The sequence below is a fragment of the Phacochoerus africanus genome, chromosome 8 (genome assembly GCF_016906955.1).
Source record: "Phacochoerus africanus isolate WHEZ1 chromosome 8, ROS_Pafr_v1, whole genome shotgun sequence".
NCBI lineage: Eukaryota > Metazoa > Chordata > Mammalia > Artiodactyla > Suidae > Phacochoerus > Phacochoerus africanus.
In genome coordinates this window covers 167,745,246-167,764,305 of record NC_062551.1, presented here as the reverse complement: position 1 = coordinate 167,764,305, position 19,060 = coordinate 167,745,246, and the positions used below count along the sequence as shown (strand labels likewise).

At 51.6% G+C, this 19,060-nt stretch overlaps 1 long non-coding RNA gene across 1 annotated transcript in view; it reads left to right on the top strand.

Moving 5' to 3' along the window:
• The window catches only part of LOC125132330 (uncharacterized), a 108,624-nt gene that overhangs the window by 39,589 nt on the left and 49,975 nt on the right, over positions 1 to 19,060 (top strand). The window contains exon 2 of the long non-coding RNA XR_007136205.1: positions 7,219 to 7,298. This is a non-coding gene — a long non-coding RNA (uncharacterized LOC125132330). The remainder of the gene's footprint in view (positions 1 to 7,218; positions 7,299 to 19,060) is intronic.

The window sequence follows — 19,060 nt, the reverse complement described above, 5'->3', positions numbered from 1 at the left end:
CTCCTGGGGACCCTGTGGCAAAGGGACCTGGGGCGCCCCAGCTTCACGAGTGTCGTTGGAGGAAACAAAGAATGCGGAAGTAGCCCCTGAGGTGGGGTCTGAGTTGTGGCTTGTCCCTGGCTTCCTGTATCGTCTTGGGCAGGTGGCTTAACCTCTCTGTGCCTTGAGAGACCTTGGTACGACAGGGGTGAGGCTAAGAGGCTCCTCAGCCACCTCTGGGCTGTGTGGCAGTGGCAGGAGAAGGACAGCAGGAGCAGGAGAGCACCTCCAAGCACTCTGCATCCGCTCCGTGGTGACCTCCCCTCTCTGTTAAGAGGACGTATCTCAAGTTTGCTTTTACCTGACGTTAAGTTGCAATAAAAACAACATTGGTGGAGAGAAGAGTAGATATGAAATCTTCCTTTTTTTAAAAAAAAAAACACCTGGCTATGTTTGGGCCCCGGGCCTCTCGCCACCAAGGTGGAGCGTGAAGGCTGGTCTTCCCCCAGGCCCAGTTCTCTCCCCTCTCTGGCCTCAGTCTCACAGTCTGAAACGCGGGCAGCTTTCCCATAGGGTCCGACCTGCTGGCCCTGGAACACCCCTGGGGCGTCCACCTCAGTGCTGGTCCTGATGCCCTTCTCCGCCCGCCTTGCCATCTGGGCAGGTGGAAGGGCCTGGGCCGCTGCCTCCTGGCCTCAGCGGGGACACAAGGGCTGGGGCTCAGGTGGGCAGAGGACGGGCGAGGGGCACAGTGCCATGAGACAGACTGTGCCTGGCTTGGCCCCTGCATCCCCCCTGAGTGGTGTGGGGGGCCTGGCCTGAGATCAGAGGTCCACCCGCGTCAGCCCCCACCCAGACCTCGCGTCAGCAGGCGCCTTCTCAGCACAGAACAATGCGAGCTCTTTGAAGGGCTGGGCAGCAGGGGATGGGTGTTTCTCCAAACACAGGGCCTCCTTTGCAAAACAGGCTTTGATTCCCAGGCCCGGAGGCCCCAGGTGCCTGTTGGGCGGCAGGCGGGGGCTGGGGGCTTTGTTTGGCAGGAAGAGGGGCCTTGGAAACTCAGGAACAAAGCCCGGGACAGAGCTGGCCGGGGCTGCAGGCTGGCCTGGGCAGATAGGACAGGGCTGGGATGCCAGTGGGGGAAGCGGCCCATGTGTCTCAGCCTGGCCCACGCAGGGGCGTTCTGGCCTCTTCTCCTGATGGGTCCTGGCTCTCTCATGTATACGGCAGGTGCTGTTGGACACTCCAGCTGTCATAGCGGTCCGCTGGTTCCCCAAATCCCTTTCTAGGAACGAAGTGGGTAAAATCCAGAGTCCAGGACACAGAATCCAAGGGGTGGGAAGGGCAAAGCACTGCCCCGGAGGCCCCTGGCCTGCTCTCAAGGATGGAAGGCACTTACCTTCTGCCATAGTCCAGGCTGGGTACGTGACGTGCATGTGGCTCTGATTTAACCCTCGTTTTCTCACTTGACACTGGCCTACAAGGCCCCGTAGGACCTCTCCGAACTCACATCCTGCTATATTCTCCTTGGACCTCCTCCGCTCCAGCTGCCCTGGCCTCTTTCAGTTCTCGAACATCTCCACACTGAGGGGTCCCCCTGCCCCGAAAGCTCTGGCGTGGCCGACCCCGCCCCGCCTTCATGCCTTGGCTCTCAAGGGGGCCTAGCTGCCCTGACCGCTCTGCGGGCCGGGCCTGCCAGCCCCCTGAACCTTCATTCCCCCTCAGCCTGCGTTTTCCCCTCTTAACCCGACACACGGTGGTTTGTTTATCGTGCTGGTTGTTGCCTTGCTGTCTCTTGACTGCATGTCAGCTCCGCTCGATCAGGCCCCTTTGTCAGTGTCAGTCCCTCATGTACCCCAAGCACACACAACAGGGCCCACTGTAGCGGTGGCACGTGCAAAATTAATTCTCTGTCACCATGGCGCGGCTATGGCGCCCAGTCGTTTGGTCAGCACTGGTCTAGATGCTGCTGTGAAGGTATCTGAAGGTGAATGATTCATATTTACAATCGGTGGACTCTAAGTCAAGCTAATCACCCTTCAGAATGTGGGGTGGGCCACATCCAGTCACTGAGGGGCCTTCAGAGCAAAGACGCAGATTTCCTGAATCAGGAATTCTCCTCAAAGACTCTGTCACAGCGAAACTCTGCCTGGGTTTTCTGCCAGCTAGCCTGCAAGACTGAGACTCAAGACCCCAATGTCAACTCTTAACCTGACTTGCCAGCCTTCTAGGCTGCCCTAGAGAGTTCAGATTTTCCACCCCCTCAAAAGAAGGGGAATCTATCAATTCCTCAAAAGCACCCTTTCTCTCTCTTTCTCTCTTAAACCTATTGGTTCTGCGTCTCGGTAGAACCTGACAAATATGGCCCTCGAGAAATGCTAGAACTGAAACACACGTGGTGGCTGTTTTGTGGGTAAAATGAACAATTGAACACCAGCAATTTTGTTCAGTTCAACCTGCTGTTTGTTGAGTGAATGAATGAACGCATAGCAAAGCAATCCTGAGGTAGGCAACGGATAGAGAAACCCAGATTGCCAGAGATTCAGCTGCTTGCTCCGAAAGGCATGGTGAATAAGTGGCAGGGCTGGGACTTAAACCGCAGCTCGATTCCAAGGCCAGTGCCCCTGACAAATGCAGCAGCTTTGCTTTCTTTAGCCAGCCAGCCGGCCACGGGCTGGGAGTTCCCACGCAGGGCGCGGCACTGTTGTGGCCCCCGTCTGAGGGGTCACAGTGTGGCTGAGAGTCTGGATGAGTTTAAATGCTCCTCAGCTCCAGCTCTGAAGCAGTTGTGAGTGTGGCTGTGCCAGCCTTGGGGCTGCTGGTGGCCTTCCTTCATCCCAGGGTCTTTCTGCGGCCGCTGGTGGCCCACTGGCCCAAGGGAGAGTCTGGAGGGAAATTGACAGGGCATCCTCTCTGGCGTCACTGCAGGTGGAGGCGCCCAGGGAGGAAGGCAGCGTGCTGTGCTGGATCGTGGGGCACAGGTGGCCTTGGGGGCAGAGGACCTGGGTCTCGGACTTGGCAGCCAGGCGGCTCTGCCAGTGTGCCTAAGGTCTCCGCATCTCAATCTCCCCATAAAGGGGCTGATCACGCTTCAGCCCTAGCCCTGGTCTTATTTCCAAAATGAGATGAAATCATACATGTAAAGCACTTCAAATCCTGAGTGCTCAGTAAAGAGTAGTTACTATTATTACTTTGAGCAAATGTTTATCACTGCAAAGTTTCAGCTCTTGCTAGAAGCGAAGTCAACATTGGCATTCACTTGGGGGCCCTGATTTACGCCCCTTTGTCCCCCCAGGATTCCTTCCCCCTGGAAGAGGATCTGACTGGGGGTATTTGAGAGCTGCTCTGCTCTGGTGAGTTTATTCTGGCCAGGTGTCACCCTCGGGGGCATTCCTATTTTAGACCTGAGCTTTCATTCTGGCTCGAAAGGCTTTGTGTGCTGTTAAAACAAAAACAAAAACAAAAAGCACCAGTATTTCAGGCTCCTGGAAATGACACCTCACAGCAGATAATTATAGCACGTCACATTTTGCACAAAAGCTGGTGTTTATGTTAAAACTGTAAGGGAGGCCTGGCAGCCACAGGTACGATAATCCTGATTGGAAGCAGATGGAGGAACTCGGAGAGGAGACACAGCTTATCTGAAGTCATCAAGCTCTAAACTCCACGTGCTCTGCTCCCTCCTGTGCTGTGGAGCTGGGCTCACTCCCGGGCAGTGTGGACTTCACAGTGAGCGGGCAAGACAGTTCTCTGGGCTGCAGGAAGAACTTCTCTTTATATTCATTTAAAATTTTTATTTTATTCATTTATTTATTTTTGCTTTTTAGGGCCGCACTCTCGGCATATGGAGGTTCCCAGGCTTGGGGTCGAATCAGAGCTACAGCTGCCAGCCTACACCACAGCCACAGCAACTAGGTACCCGAGCCGTGTCTGTGACCCACACCACAGCTCATGGCAACACTGCATCCTTAACCCACTGAGTGAGGCCAGGGATCGAACCCACTTCCTCATGGTTCCTAGCTGGGTTTGTTTCTGCTGCGCCACGACGGGAACACCTATAGTCATTTTTTTAAATAATGAAAAAGTCATTAAGCTTTATTGCTGTTTAATATAAACAAATATATATATAAGAGTTAGAAGTAAAATGCACACATATTTTAAACAGCATGCTTCGATTGTTTTTAACCAATAGTGGTCATGAGATCAAAGAGGTTTGGAGACCACGGCTCTGGGGAACCAATGCTGAACTTTGCCTTTCGGGAGGGCGTCCTTCCGGCTCTGGGGCTCAGCGCAGGCTGGGTCTCTGCAGGGGACCAACAGGGACCCATGGCATCACCTTCCAGACGTTGGTGGATCTTCAGCCTGGTCAGAGCTGTCTGCTCTCCCCGACTCCCTGACTTGTCTGGCTCCCGCTGGCCCAGGAGGTTATCCGTGCTGGAACCTCCAACAGCCTTTCCTGTTGTCAGAGCCCAAGTGTGGAAGAAGGAGTCTGAACCTCCTGTCCCCTTCCCATCCTGCTGGGTTACAGTCTGTCCTGGGAGGGAGAGTAAACAGAGGAGGTGACAGTGTCAATAAATGCCTCCCGCGTGGCCCTGGCCACACACATTGCCTGTCCACTAAGGGACACAAGTGGACTGTGCTTGGGGCCCTTCCTATGAGACCCACAAGTATAGATGTTAAGAAGACAGGAAGTAGTAGTAAAAATAAAGAACAAAAAGGAAAAGAATGTCTCTTTCTGAACTCCGGAAAAGTTTTTTTTTTTTTAATGGCCATACCTGCAGCATATGGAAGTTCCCAGGCTAGGGGTCAAATCCAAGAGGCAGCTGCCAGCCTACCCGACAGCCAGAGCAATGCCAAACCCGAGCCGCATCTGTGACGTACCCCACAGCTCACGGCAATGCCGGAACCTTTAAACCCCTGAGCAAGGCCAGGGATCAAACCCGCATCCTCATGGGTTCTAGTCAGGTTTTTAACCCGCTGAGCCACAGGAGGAACTCCCTGGAAGAGATCTTAAAAGGACAGTTCTGGGTGATACAAAGTCCGGCCTCTCAAACCTTATCACACTTCGGGTGATAAGTCGCAGGCTGGCCTCAAGAGTAAAAGTCACCCAATACGTATGAATTTCCCAGCCACTTACAAATACGTAATGAACACGTGTCAGGGAGCCTCCTGATTAAGGAGGGAACAGTAAGATGGTACCGCTGTGTCGGAGGAGAGTTAAGGAAACCTCATAGATGTGGGTCATACGACTGCTGATGTATTTAAAAATGTTTACAAAATGGGTCTACCCATGGGGCCGTCATCGAGGTCATTGCACCGGATGCAATTCCCTTGCACTGCTATGGAAAAGAATACTTTGCGTTACTATTATCGATTTTCCGTTACTTAGAGAGTTGTAGCCTATCTCAAGGATGATAAAATGGGAAGAGAACCTGGAAGAGGACTCTAGGACCTGGCAGCCAGTGATCCTTTGCGCCAGTGTCAAAGTCTCCCTAAAAATTTCCCCTGATACCCAGAGAACTTTATGAAAACCTTTATTTGAATCCGATTGGGAGATCATCCATCCTTTTCTCCACATGGATGGTTCCAGAAAGGGCAGCATGCTGTCAGGACGCAGGGGATCCTGGTCAGTCCAGCACCACCACTCCGCTGTCAGGCGGCCTCGGACCATTCCCTTCGGTCTGAGCCCGTGACATCTGACTGACAAAATGGGGACAATTACAGCGAGACGCAGAAGGCAAAGGAATTGCACCAGGCCTGGCACAGAGGGGAGCTCAGGGCATGGGGTTTTCCTTCGCCACTGCTTAAAACCATCCCCCAAAGGCAACTCAGGTTGCTTCACTAACCCAAAAGGCATGCCCGTCTTTTCCAGTGGCAGAGACTGCCCGTTTCAGTTACTTGGTACCTCCACCTCCTTGAGACCGCATGTGGTTGGCGTTTTGTCTGTGGAGACATCCAGAGGCACCGGGCAAGCCTTGTGGCTAAAGCCTTCTTTGGAGAAAGAGAAATGGAACCTAGTGTCACCAAAGGGCAGGTCTCCGGGGCTGTAGGGAGCGGGGGCAGGTTGTGAGTCTAGTGCAGAGCTCAGGAGAGACGTTGGTCCAGGGGAGGATTTGGACTAAGCCAGGGGTCCTACCTCTGGCAGGTTGGTCAGAGACGTCTTTGGAAACCTGATGAAATCCCTACACCCCTTCCCCCCAATATACATGTGTGTGCCTGAGAGACTGCAGCAGGCTCTTCTTTAGAGGTGCTGGGCCTGGAATAGGGCAGCTTCTGCAGCCCCTTCCCCTCCGCTCACTGAGTGTCTTCAGCTTCAGAGGAACAGAGAGCCAGTTTCACAGGAGAAGGAAGCCCCAGCGTGAGAGGTTCCGAGTGATGGGCACAGATGAGCTACCAGGCCAGGATGGGGCTCAGCCCTGTTAGAGCCTTGCCTCTCTCGTCCAGTGGGCTGCCTAAGTCTCTGTCACCCCACAGCAGAGGACCAGCATGGGGGGCGTGGTGGTGGGAGGTCTCAAAGGAAAGCACGGGACCTTGACCTTCTCCCTCCCCAGTTCATACCCCCACCCAGGGAAGGTGAAGCCAGTTTAAAATTTGTGTCAACTGGTGTATCACTCTGCTCTCCCTTCAAAGATAGCTTGCTACTCAGCTGTTATGGGTTTCCTAGGGCTGCCATAATAAAGTGTCACCAACTGTGTGGCTTAAATTACAGTAATTATTTATTTCACAGTTCGGGAGGCTAGACGTCTGAAATCAAGGACTTACTAGGGCCATTGCTCCTCCGAAGGTGCTAGGGAAGGGGCTGTTCTAAACCTTTCTCCTAGCTTCTGGTAGCCCCTTGTACTCCCTGGCTTGCGGCTGCATCCCTCTAATCCTCCATCTTCCTGCGGTGTTCTCCTTGTGTGCCTCTGTCTTCACATGGCCTTCTTCTTATAAGGACACTACTCTTACGGGATTAGGGACCCACCCTCCCCCAAAGTGACCTTTTAACTCATGACATCTGCAACAACACTCTTTCCAAACAAGTTTACATTCAGTGGGTACGGGGTGGCGGCTGCCATGTCTTTAGTGGAGGGCTGGGAGACTCGTTCACAACAAGCTACCAGGAGTGCAGTGAGTGGACCTCCCCTTACTGAAGCACTTTGGGGTAGCACACTTTCCATGGGCAGCTCTCAAGCAGCGGGAAGAAGCTTTATGAGGTCTGCAGATGGCCTAATCCTGCTCTTCCTTCATCTTTCACAGGCATCACTTCCCAGCGAGTATTTGTACTTCTTACTCCATCACAGTGTGTGCTTCCTGAAGGACAAACGCTGGCACAGGAGGTAAGGTGGATTTATTTACTGGATCACTTGCTGCCCAGCCGTAAAATGAAGACCTCGTCCCCAGGGGTGTGGGAAGCATGATAGTCCCAGGTACAAATGGTGGCTCAGTTGCTAAAACTTCCATTGGTAACGCTTGGAAGAATGTTCCGGCGGAAGGAACACCTGGCTGTGCAATGATAAAGGTGTTTGAAAAGCACAAGGGGAAATGTAGACACAGTCAATGGAACTAGCCGGTTGTGTTAAGTCACATAAGTTACACTGACCCTTCAGAGAGCTCATGAAAAGCTGGGAGCACTTAAAAACTAAGTGTAAAGGGGCTTTTTGGTGGTATACGAAGTAAACCTTTATTTCTTGCCGAGAGAGAGGGAGAGCAGAAAAAGTTTATGATCAAAATCCAGGATAGACTAGCTTCAAAGATGAAGAATGCTCCGCTGAGACAAGTCTCCTATGCTGAGGTCAGGCCCTCGTGGGCCTAGTTAGGAAAATCTGAGACCTGACACGTAGGAAGGAGGCACCTGTATGTTTTGGCTCCCCAGACTCTGCATTATCGGAGCGTGCAGAGGTGGCCCACCCCTCTCCACCAAGAGATAGCACTCCTTGTGTGCAGGAAGATACCGAGGCGGCTTCTCGCCAGCTGGCGACAGGGGTCTTCTCTAGAGTCTGCCCCAGTCTCCTTTCCTGGCCGCCAGGCTGATAATCAGAACCAAGTTGCATCGTGACCCAGCCCGACTCCTATATGGGAGGAAATGGACTGTACCCCAGAAGAACTCTAAGAATTATACCGCATGTTAAGAGATCCAGAACAGATGACTGGATAAGGGGATTATTTCCTTGGGGATATGGGATTTAACCTCTGGCAAGGATCCAGGGGGACAGTGCAAATCTGCTGCTTAGGAAGCTCCTAGAAACCTGGAGAACATGACGGTGCCTGCCAAGCAAGGGGGAAATGCCTGAACTGCCACTGCGAATGGAGGGGAAAGGGGTTAAAATGTCAGAGAAGCAGATGCGCTAGAGCGGGTATATCAGGTGAGGTCAAAACCCATCCGAGGATGATGGTCCACGGGAGTCCAAGGAGACGCCAAGTTCATCAGGGGTGTGCTGGTGCGAGGGCGCCAGTGTCCCTCGGCCCCATGGCGGCTCTCTCCTCTGCGAGAAGAGGTGATGGTGGAAGGTGACGGTGGAATAGACTGTCCCCGAGCTTGGCCTTTTGGTAGCAGCGGGAGTTATGGCTCCTCCGAAAGCCAGGAGGTCACAATGACTATAAAACTAGAAAATTTAGGGTGGCAGCCAGGGGAGCTTGACCTTCAGAGGGCTGTGGAGACGGTTAACAGAATGAGTTGCCCTACAGGCAAAATAGAGTAAATCAATGAGGGTGTATCATTAAGAGGAAGCAAGAATGTTTCAGCAGCAGGTTTAGGTTGGTGGCCCCAGTGAAATAGCTCTTGCCCAATTCTTGGGCCCGGTCCACGTTTTAGGTCTTTGTGTCAGTAGAAGGGAGAACTTGTTGACTGAAGAGGGGGCTGGGACTCCAGGAGGAAGGGTACTATACCATGGCAAGCACATATTGGAAGGATTTTTCCAGTCCTTCCACAAAGGGGCTCTTGGCCATTTACCCAGCGTCTGTTTATATGGGGGATGTGAATAACCAGGTATTTCTAGGACAGTTGGACCCAGGGTCTGAGTTGACACTGATACCCAGAAACCTGACACGTCATTATGGACCTACATACGAGAGACAAGTACCAATGGAGTCCTGCCCAGAGTCCAGCTTATAGTAGCCCCACTGGGGATGTGAGTGTCCCAAGCACGCATTTATCTGATCTCTGAATGTATAGTTGGGGTTGACATACTTGGCAGATGGAATAATCCTTACATTGGGTCATGACCTATGGAGGGAAAGTTACCATAGTGGAGAAGGCCAAATGGAAGTCTCTGAAGCTGTTCTCCTTTCTCTTCTTGCCTCTCCACTCTCTGTTCTCCATGCTCCACCCCAACCAAGACAGTAAATCAAAACCAACGCTGTATCACGGGGAGGTGGCAGATATTGACGCTGCCATTAAGGACCCCAGGATATGGGAGCGGTGGTCCTATCATATTTTTGTTTAGTTTATCAGTCTGGTCCTTGCAGAAACCAGATGAATTCTAGAGTGTGATGCCAGACACCTGAAAGTTCTACCAAATAGAAGCCCCAAATGCAGCTCCCCTGGAGACCTAGGGTCTTTGCTAGAGCAGATTGATATGGCTTCAGGTGCAGGATATGCTGCCGTTGACTTGGTAAATGTGAAGGTCAGAAATAGCTCCTACTCACATGGGATGAACAAGAGTGTACCTTTGTAGTTTTATTCCAGGGTCTTGTTAAATCTCTTGCTCTTTGTCACAACATGAGCCACAGAGGTGTAGATCACCCAGACGTCCTGCAGAACATCGCACTGACCTGTGACCTTGAGGACATTATACTAACCAAGAGGATGAGCAAGAGGTGACTAGCACACTGAGGCTTTGATAGGAAGCTTTCTAGTGTGTGCTCTAGAAAGTGCCTTACAAAGATCCACAAATCGCTGCATTTTGCTTTTTGCCACCATAAAGCAAAATGCTAGCTGGACTTTTTTGGGTTCTGAAGGCACACATTCCCTATCTAGGGATACTGTTCCAGTCCATATGATGACATGAAAGGCTCCCAGCTGTGAGCAGGGCCCAGGGCTGGAAAGGACTCTGCAGCAAGAACAGGCTGCAGTACGAGGATGCCTTCCTCATGGGCTGTCCACAGCAGCAGATCTTGGGGTTGGAGATGCCAGTTTAGAAAACCATGTGGTGTGAGTTTGGTGGAATGCCCCAGAAGGAGAATCACAATGCAGGCCTTGGGGTGAGGATTGAAGGCTTGGGTCCCATAATCTGACCTGTTAAGGTGACAGCTCAGGGGAGGGGCGGGGGTTGAGAACCGGTAGTTGAGGAAGGAGATGATGAGTTCCAGTTGAAGTTCTAAGATTGGCTGCAGTGATGGGAGCTGGAGTTTGTCCGATCATCCTCCCTCTTCCAAGACGGGAGAGATGTCGGCCAGGAGCTTGGAGACATGTATCGGTACAGGGAATAGGTGGACTGTGGGAGCCATGAAGTGGTCGCACTGCTTGGACCTCTCTTCAATGAAGGACTTACTATTCAACTGCGAGGGGATTCGTAGGTGACAGCTTCTGGCTGCAGAACCTTCAGGCCGAGGTCATGCTCTCCGGGCAGCTCCCAGCTGATGAGAAGCACATGGGTGCTAGGAACTGGCCATTTCTGGCCAGTGTGAGACTCTCTTAATGGGCAGTCCTTACTTGGGAACTTCCCAGCGTGTTGGCTGGACTTTGTTTTGCATCATGGCCTGACAGCAGTCTGAGCAAACTTTCGGGGTCTGGGATCACACCAGGTAACCTGGGCTTTTGGTGTCCATTTGGTGGATCTGGAAAGTGAGAGACTTGTTCTCAGGCCCTATTGGGAGGCCATGCCTTTCCTCTGCAGCTTCTGGAAGTTGAAACAGCGTAGGCTATGGGGTCAGACATACTTGGGTTCCAACCCCAGCTTCTTCATTGATGAGTCGTGGAGCTTTGGGTTCTGTGCTTCATGAAGAGGCCTCATCTTTATCATCTGATTCCTTTCTTTCTCTTCCACACCACAGACCCAGCCAAAATCCCTCAGGGGCAGATTCTCTGCCAGGACCTGCCAATGAGCAATTGAGGAGACGTGTCTATTTCCAAGACCACTCTTTCTCTCCCTGGCTCCTCATTTCCCCACAATACCTGCCTCCTATAATTCCCAGAAAGATGCCAGGCACTCAGACGTCTGGGCTGAAATTTGGTGAACTTTCTTCCGTCTCTACTTGGTATCAGGTTCTGCGCTAGGCACCTTCCCATAATTACATTCACAACAACCCAATGAGGCAGGAGCCAACAGAGGCTCAGTACGTAGAGGAGGTGAGGTTGGGATGGACCCCAGCCCATTGTCCTCTCCCTCCAGTGCAAGTGTGACTGGGTGGGATCACTGCCCCAGTCTTTAGGGATGGAGATTCTGAGAAGCCTGACTCATTAGGTAACTGCAGAGCCGGAGCCTCAGTGAATTCAGCCTGCTCTGGCTTGGGGTGTTTATGTGCTGGAAGAGGCAGCTGCTGAAGGAGCCCCTGGAGTCAGCAGAGTCATGGTAGGCCCTGAAGGCTTGTTGGAGAGCCGAGGACTACCAGAGCTCTTTTGGATGACAGCAAAAGTAATGATGACAGGGCTAATGGCGGCTTGTTAAATCCTGGCTACGTGCCTGACACCAAGGGTTTACAAACATGATCTCGTCCAATCCTCCCAGGCATCCTGAGCGTTGAACTTTCCTTGATGCAGATGTGTGACTCCCTTGATAATGAGGGACGGGCCTTCACCCAAACAGACCATGCTCGTCCAGCACCCCCGCCTTGCCGGTGACTCCTCCCTTGCGCTGGTTCCTCAAGCACGCCCCAAGGTTTGGGTTTGGATCACGGAAAGGATGAACCCTTCCTAGGTGTAGCCGTGTCCCATCTCCCTGAACCACTGAGACCTAAAGAAGATGGAGGAGACTTTCCGAACCCTGTGCAGAACAAGAGAGGAAAAATACGGTACACGGTTTATGTTTATAGAACAGAACAGAATTTTATAGAACAGACCGTAACCCAAAGGACACTGCCTTCTTTATCAAGGAGGAAGCTCTTCAAACCAGAGAAGCAGAACAATCCTGGCTAATACTAAGTTAAAGACCTAACTACCCCCAACTTCCTTTGCTTTGTTTGAGGCCCCTCCAGGCAGAGATGGATCATTCCAGGGGCCCTTCTGGGGAGGTGAGTTTCCAGGAAGGAATAAAAAAAAAAAAAAAAAACACTGCCTCAATTTGAGCATGGGAAAAATATGGTACATTGAGCTTATGATAATCCTAGGCAAAATTCCAGAAGTTCCTTTTCTAAGCAGGGATTATAGGGAGCCAAGACGGGTTCACATAGGTCAAGGCAAGCCTAACTCTCCACATCTCCCCTGTAGGAAGGGTGATCAGAGCATGTGGTGGGAAAAGTACCACAGAATCAGAAATTTTTAGGGCTGCACCTGTGGTATATGGAAGTTCCCAGGCTAGGGGTCGAATCGGAGCTACAGCTGCTGGTCTACACCACAGCCACAGCACCACGGGATCCGAGCTATGTCTGCGACCTACCCACAGCTCACAGCAACGCCAGCTCCTTAACCCAATGAGCAAGGCCGGAGATCGAGCCTACATGCTTATGGATACGAGTGGGGCTCTTAACCCACTTAGCCACAACAGGAACTCCCAGAATCAGAATTTAAAAATAAGACTTTGGTGCTCTGAGAACCACACTGCGGAAGAAAGGACAGAGCTCTCTGGCCAGGGTCTGGGATCTCCCACACCCCAGGGCCTTACATATCAAAATTACAGACTTCCTTTTATAGCAGAGTAGACTCAAGCGCTACCAAAATTTGTCTTGTGGTCGGTAATGGAGGAAGAGCCTTGGGGCACACAAGTGAGAAAGATGAAGTATGCGGAGGTGATGAATGCTCGTAACAGACCTTTGCGAGACAGTGATAATATTTGTCCAATAAAGCTCTCGGGATCTAGAAAGTTTTTAGAGTTTGTCTGTGGGACTAAAGCATCAAGAATCTATTAAACACGTGACATGGATTAAGGAGGGGCTGATGGCCACTTGTCTGGTACCACCGCACTGAGGTGGATTTGGCTGTCGATGAGGTTTTGAAACATCTTTCACACATATCTTTGTGGGTTAGTGGAAAAATACAGACTGAATCTTCGCTCAGCCTTCACACGGCTGGTTGAAGCCCTCTGCCCAGGGTGAAAGGAATACGTTAATTCTGGTAGATGGGACTCTGCCTCTTTGATGACCCAGAGCGTTGGCAGTGTGGTCCTTCCACAAAAGCTCACTGGGGTTGGTGTGGGTGTGCCCTGAGTGAAGGAAGGGAGTGTGAGTCTAATGGGTGAGAGGAGAGCCTGCAAGGTGCCTCCTGGTCCCAAGATTGGTCCCGCAGCACCCTCCCCCTGCCTGCACGGCGTGGCTGTTTCGTATTCTGGAGGCCCTGAGGGGAGGGGTTCAAGTTCATGCTGTGGAGTCAGACTGCCTCCCACCCGCCTCTCCCATCCCGTTCCAGTCTCAGCCCTGGCGTTTACTCGTTGGGTGACCTTAGGCAAGTTAATAATTGATCTGTCTCATTATTTTCATCTGAGAATGGGGGTGATTGTGGAGCCTCGTTCATAGTGTTGGAACATGACTTGTGACCCCCAGTAAGAAACATTCTACATCAAGACCCGGTACCGCATTCCGGCACACCACACACACAACAGCCACACAGACACACACGCACGTATATACACAACTGGAAAAGATGTTTCCAAACCACCCCCGACCCCGAGGCTGGCTGATGAACAACGACATTCTCTGCTCTATTCTGTTCTTTCGTTAAGCGAAACGATGGTTTAGAACCACTGAGAGGCTGTTTACCACTGACAGGGGTCACCACCTGTAGTCTGAAAAACACTGGCTTAAGGTCTTTCTGGAATATTTTGTTCAGCTCCCCAAGCTCATACATGTCACTTTTTTTTTGTTTTTTTGTTTTTTTTTGTCTTTTTGTCTTTTGTTGTTGTTGTTGTTGCTATTTCTTGGGCCGCTCCTGCGGCATATGGAGGTTCCCAGGCTAGGGGTTGAATCGGAGCCGTAGCCACCGGCCTACGCCAGAGCCACAGCAACGCGGGATCCGAGCCGCGTCTGCAACCTACACCACAGCTCACGGCAACGCCGGATCGTTAACCCACTGAGCAAGGGCAGGGACCGAACCCGCAACCTCATGGTTCCCAGTCGGATTCGTTAACCACTGCGCCACGACGGGAACTCCACATGTCACTTTTTAAGAGGAACTGTTCTCAAGCTAGAGGAGGTCCCCGAGGGACTGGGGAGACTCTTCCTTCTCGTCCTCCCGTTTCCACCTCTCTCCCACCCCCTCGTTCGATTGTTGCTGCATTTTTTCCTGCGTTCACCCATTTGTCATAGATGTAAGTGCCTGTTTCATCTGGATGAGAGACTCCAGGGGAGACGCACTGTAAATCATGGGAAAGAGGAACTTGGCCTTTTCCTTGCACCCCCCCCCAGGCAGAACTGAGACTTCGGGGTGAAAGTGACAGGGAAGTGAATTTGGGTATCATGTAGGAAGCGTATTCTGGTGCTGGGTACTGCTGGGCGTTGGGTCTGGCTTCCTGGGAGACTTCTCTCTGGAAGCGAGTGATCAGAGGTGGGAGAAAGGAAGCCATGAGGAGATCTCCAGTGTTGGGTGGAAGGTTGAGGTTGGTTCTTCACCCCTTGCTCCACTGAGCTGGAGTCTTCCTGTCTCACTGCAAAGGCTGCTATAGGGATGGAGAGGGAACCGTCTAGCTGGGGTTCTGTGTCCCCCATCTGTCAACCAAAGCAACACTATTTCGGCTTATATGGTAGGATTCCCCGAGTGATTTATTTTGGAAGAAGGGCAGGAGACACGTTCCACTGATGCTAAAAAAAAAAAAAAAAAATCCTTAATCTCTAAACTAGGAGCTCATTAAATCCCTGTGAGTCTTAGAAGCAATCATTTCTAGGATTCTGGGACTCATTTTTTTCCTATAAAAACAAGTCCATTAAAGTTACAGCATAAGCCTTTGTTTTGCACTCTTAAATCCAGATGTAATTGAGAGCAAGAGTTAAAGAATTACAAGGGTGGCAAGATAATGGATCGAGATGGTGTTTGTGTTGGTGGTTTTCCTCCGCCCCATCCCTCCCCCGCATCCCGCCAGCCTCCATCCTCGGCTGAGAACAGAGAGCCCTGCCTTTGTGCTCCATCACCTCCGGGCAGGTGCTGGGAGGGAGGGCAGCTGGTGAAGCCTCGATTAGTTGTCCCCTGTAGACGACTGGTCTTTCAGGCTTTTGCTGATTGAAAGCTTGGGATTATTGAGGGGGTTGTGATGAAAGAAAGGGGAGAAGGAATGAAAGAAAGGTGGTTGGGTCGGTCCTGGGAAGAATGAGGAACCAGCAGAATTCTAGAGGGTAGTGTCTGCTGGGTGGCTCCTTTAGGGAGACTGAGCCCCAGGCATCCAAGCTCCTTTGATCCACTGAAGCCACAGTGCTGTCAGCCTCTGGGGGTGGGGGTGGTATTGGGGGGGGTGATCTACAGTGTTTCTCAGACATTAATGTGCGTGTGCATCACCTGGGAATCTGATTCAGTGGACCTGGAGTGAATTCTGAGGTTCTTCCTAACACGGTCCCTGTGGACGCCGATACATCTGGTCCTCAGACCATACTTGGAGCAACAGGGAGCTCAAAGGGTCATTCCCTTGTTTGCTGGACACCATCCAAGCCCTCCAGACTCTTGTACATGCTTAGGACAGGGAAGACCCTCCTGGTCGTAATGGAGCTGGAATTTTCCACATCAGCGCAGCATAAGGAGATGAACCATCAGTTGTAATTTGATTGGAAAGAATCACAAGCATCCTTGAGCTCGTGATGGCCAAAGCATAGCCACTGTCCAGGTTAAGCTGCTTCCCTGTAGGAAATTCAAAAGTTATTAACCTTCTCTTGCTCCAGGGTTGGAATCCAACTGTGTTCCCTTCCCAGGGTGAGAAATCACACAGTTCTTTGTTAGTTTTCTGAGTTGTACTTGAGCTGGAAGCAGAGGGCTCTTCTCCCCCTCTTCCCCACCCCAGGGGGCTTAAATCCCTTACCAGCTGATTATCGTAATTTCTTTGGGTGGAATTTTATCTGTTCCCTATCTTGCTCTTGCCTGGAGGTACAAAATCCACCTCTTTGTGCCCCTCTCCACCAGCCTGGGATAAGAGATAAATTTAGGAGCCTCAAAGGAATGGAATGAATACAGCAGGCTCCCTCCTCTCTTTGTCTCTTTGGGAACAAGTGATAATGTCAGCTAAGGTTCGCCTGTTCATCTATGCTTTGTTTGCTTGCTTGAGGTCTTACCTGGGAGTATACATCCTTTTTTTTTTTTTTTTTTTTTTTGCAAAGAATGGAAAAAAGCCAACCATTCCCATTCTAGCTAACCTCAGGGAACTCTTCTTAAAATCGGACTTTGCTCCTTTCCTCAGAAGGCCTAAACACATATTTGTAAAGGGAAGAGTCTGTAAATCCTCCTTGCCTAGAAAGTAACTCCGTGCATTTACCTGGCATTTTAGACTTTCAAAAGGATCTGGCATAAATCAAAACACCAACTTGTGCCAGAAACAGTGGCTCATTCAGTGTTTCCAGCAACTCGTAGGAGCAGGTATAATCTTCCTTCTCTCTTCGTCCACAAAGATTTAGGCAAATGAGCCTTCCCAGTTCAAGCAAGAGCTGTAGAAATAAAAGCAGGAATGTTCATTGCAGAAAACAAAAACAAACAAACAAACGAAAAAAGAGAAGTTTAAAGGGATAGTAAGCCGGAACCCTGCTCCCTTGGCCATCAGGGAAGCCCCAGAGGGTGACTTCACCCCTCTCGCTCTGAAAGTGACAGATGGAAAGTGCGTGGTGACAGTGCCTGCGGGAAGGGAGCACCTCAGCCCTGAAGCGCCGCCACCACCGGCCACCGTACCACCACAGGAGGGATCTCTTTCTTTGGGCTTTTAGTAAGTCTGTTCTCCGGGAAGTGGGAAAAGCAGGTTCAGCCAGTTTCAACTGTATCTGAAAAATTTCAACACATACCTGAAAAGGTGAGAGAATTCGCACCAGGCTGTGCCCACCCTGGGAAAGGAGGTGATAGGTCCTGTCTGGCAGCTTTGGCATCAGCATACTGGAGTCTTGTTTAGCAATTCCCCTGGCCAACCGTGAGCTTCTGGCCGGGACCTTCCAGGCTCTTCGCCTCAGTTTCCCTTTCAGCAAAATGGAATGATTGGACAGGATGCTCTCTGAGGGCAAGAACTGATTTTCCAGCTTGAGAAGGAAATGGTTCCTTTGCCTAAGAGGCGCTGTGACCTGTTTTTCTATATGGGCCTGGAGGGTGGGAGGAGGTGGGGAGACACACACACACACACACACACACACACACACACACACACACACCCTGGGGTTATCCTGTGCCAGGTGCTGGGGATGCAGCAATGAGCAAGATGGACATAGTGCTTCGTCCTTGATCTCACGGAGTCAGAAAAGGCAGAGACCGAACAGGTAATTAAACAGTTACGTCTTCACTGAGGTTAGGACAGAGCCCGAAGTGATGGGAAGGAGCAAGCATGTGAAGGGCAGAGCGTTCCAGGCGGAAGGAACAGCAGGTACAGAGGCCACAGGCAGAAACACGACTGCCAGGTTGATGGGGGCATAAAAGAAAGCCTGAGTAGCACAGGCGAGGGGAGATGGGTGGGCAGTGACACCTCTGTCATCGTCTGGCTCTGGCTACAGAATTCTCTTCGGAGGCCAGAGACTGGGCTAAGTGCCCCTCTGCTTCTTCTGCTCACCCCATCTCGCACGCACGCACGTATGCCCCTGCCCCGACGCTCATCCACACACACCGGCCCGGGGGAGCCTTGGATCGAGCTGGGCGGGGCTTTGTGGGAGATCATTCCAGGCAGGAAAATCTCTGTTCTTCTCCCCCCGACTCCTACCGGAGGGGGGACCTTGGGGTCTCGCCCAAGGAAAGGAAGCACTGCTTCCTGGTTTACGCTGAGATGGGAAAGACTTGCCCAAGAACAATGGCGTTTTCATAAAACACCACTTTGTTCTGGTGAGACCAGGAGGGGGTTTCCTTCGGGACCTAGCCTGGTCCCATTGCCCCAGCCTGCCAACCACAACAGCTACATGGCGTTCTCTGGGACCAGCCTTTCATCTGAGATGCTAGCTCACGCACAGCTTAACCCTTCAGATCCCACCCTGTCCAAGCAGCAGCATCTCAGGGCTCAAAGAAGTCTCCCTGGAGAGCCCAGGACATGCTGGCCTGGGGAGTCTATTGGGGGAATCAGTGGATGACCTGACCGTCTCTTTTCTTGTTTGAGGGGACCTTCTGGAAATGGGGCTCAGATCTGTCCTAGGAGGGTCTCAGCTCAAAACGCCTTTGAAGCATCAGAGTCAGAAGGTCATTTCTTTACAGATGGGGAGACTGAGGCAGAGCAAAGGAAATGAGTTGGCTGAGGCCCCGTGGAGAGTTAGTGGTGGGGCCGAGGCTGTGATCCAGGGCTCTGACCCTCAGACCCACAGTCTTCCAACATTCTGTTCTTCTCTAGAGGAGCAAACAAACGTTTGGGAGAAGAAGGGGTTAAATCTACCTTGGAGAGAGAGAGAGACGCCTCTACAGGGCCCCGGAGTGTCTGAGGGAGGTGTGCAGGGGAAAGGGTGTGTGATGTTGGGAGCTGCACTTCCTGATGCCACAGACAGTGGGGGTGACTCCTGCAACCACTCAGGCATGCATGGCTGTTAACCACTCAGGCATATGCACGGCTGTGTCTCTGTGAATCGCCAAGTGGACCAATTTAGCGAACAATCCCGTCTGTCTAGAGGGGGACATTAATGGGAAGTGAATGGGCGGATAATTACGTAGTCAGAACAATGAGCTAGAAGAAGTTTGCGTTTGCTTTTCTCCAACTGTTGTTTTCACATTCTGCCTGGCGGAGAAACAGGCTCAGGTAAAGAGCAAATGTTTCTCACCCTAGTAAAGCAGTGTGATGGTGGTGACAGTTTGGGGGGACGGAGTGTTCGCGTTGGGGCAGGTATCGCTGACAACCGTGTGGTGGTTCTAGGCGTGGTGGCCTAGAGGGTA